General features: G+C 40.5%; 1 pseudogene across 1 annotated transcript; it reads right to left on the bottom strand.

The window, feature by feature from the left end:
- On the bottom strand, positions 1-1970 carry LOC143552237 (uncharacterized; annotated as a pseudogene). Its single transcript, XR_013138613.1, has 5 exons — positions 1878-1970; positions 1621-1768; positions 1317-1543; positions 392-649; positions 1-330 (listed from the first exon to the last, which is right to left on the bottom strand). The product of XR_013138613.1 is annotated as an uncharacterized LOC143552237 (transcript).

Below are 1970 nucleotides of genomic sequence, written 5' to 3'. Positions count from 1 at the left end.
GCTTAGGAATTGTCGAAAAAATATTACTTATTTGGTATCAACACAATGGAACCCGTTGTTTTCCTACTCTCAAGGTCTGAATGGGCTTGGACCGCTTGCGACAGAGAATACTGGTTGACCCGAACTCGCAAGACTCCCTTTTCAATATTAGAGAATACCTCTTCTGAAGCTGCAAGGAGGTCGCTACGTGCTTCTGTGTAAAGCAAAAACTGTGGAATGGTAAAAAAATACCGATTTGTATGTAAGGTGCCTATACGTTAGCTCCGGTTCTCCAGATGCCATCCCAAATGAAACCATGTATCCACACGTCTTCACGCACGCCAACGATCCCTTCATAACCACAAGTAGTTAATTAATTATGAGATTAAGTTTTGTTACAACTTTTAGTTACCTCAAATGTGGCTTTCCCAATAGAGTCATAGGCTACATCAACTCCTTTCCCGGATGTGATTTCCATAACGCGATCAACAAAGTTTTCTTCGTTATATATAATGACATGGTGGCATCCGTCTTCCTTTGCTTGAACCGCTTTCTCTTTTGTTGAAACGGTCCCAATAACTGTAGCCCCAAGCGCGTTCGCCCATTGGCACGCTAAAGATCCCACACCTCCCGCCACTGCATGGTAAAGTATTGTATGCCCAGGTCCAACCTAGATATAGCAAAATGATAGTTACATATTTTTTTAAAAGGACATTGGTTTTTATTGGTCCCGACTATCGTCTTTTGGTCACTGCCGGTCCCAACTAACGAATTGGCTGCTAACGGTCCCAACTTTTAACGTATTTGTTTCTAACAGACTGCGACTAATAGAATTCTAACGTCGTTAGTTTCAGGTCGCCGGAAAAACGTTTTTGGCCGGAAAACACACATTTTCTCCCGAAAACTCAGCAATTTTGTCCAAACATCATGCTAACTTTGTATCGTACCTTTAGGAACCTTTTTATAGTAAAAACCCCAATTATTGAGGTCACTGGAACCCTAGAACCATCGTCAGAATCAATTCATGGTGCTTAAGTGATGGTGGTTGGTTGGCGGTGAGTCAATTGGTGGTGGTGGCGGTGTTCAGGTGGTGTTTTCAGACAACAAATTGACTTTCCCGGCCAAAAACGTTTTTCCGGCGACCTGAAACTAACGACGTTAAGATTCTGTTAGCCGCGGACCGTCAGGAACAAATACATTAAAAGTTGGGACCATTAGTGACCAATTCGTTAGTTGGGACCAGCAATGACCAAAAGGCAATAGATGGGACCAATAAAAACCAATTTTCCTTATTAAAAAAGTTGAGGAACAATTGATTAAAAGAAATTTTGAATTACCTTAAAGCAGCGGCGGACTAGCACTTGAGCGGTTAATCCCTTAAAGATGGCAGCGGCAGCTATGATGGGTTCGATAGATGGCGATACTTGTACTACCCTTTCAGCTGGAAGTATATGTTCTTCCGCGTACGCGCACACTGGGAAACCGGCATATGCCACAATATCTCCAACCTTACAACTGGTGACTTCTGGACCTATTGCTATTACAACTCCAGCAGCCTCCATACCTTCATTTTGATATAAGTTAACTTAACTTTTGACTAATATTAATCATGATTTGGATAATGAATTAAAACTAATATACCTGGTGTGTAAGGCAATGGTGGAGAGTAACCAACCAGTAGGCCTTTACGCATATAAACGTCTAGATAGTTTATTCCAATCGCGATGTTTTTTATTTTGATTTCTCCGGTTTTCGGTTCTCCTAACACTACATCATCTAGTTTCATCATCTGTATCATTAACTCAATTACATTATTAAGCAAACACTAGCAAGAAGCCGAGAATTGGAGACGAAATTGCTTGAATATTAACTATTTACATAAAATAGATGAATCATACCTCAGGGGCTCCATGTTCATAAAGTCTAATTGCTTTAACCATGGTAAATATGAAAAAAATTTGTGGATTTTGGAAATTGGTGAAGAAGAGTCT

Source organism: Bidens hawaiensis, unplaced genomic scaffold, assembly GCF_021521415.1.
Source record: "Bidens hawaiensis isolate Kalapana, Puna unplaced genomic scaffold, B.hawaiensis_p1.1 tig00016829_1, whole genome shotgun sequence".
NCBI lineage: Eukaryota > Viridiplantae > Streptophyta > Magnoliopsida > Asterales > Asteraceae > Bidens > Bidens hawaiensis.
This window is presented reverse-complemented; position numbering and strand designations above follow the sequence as displayed.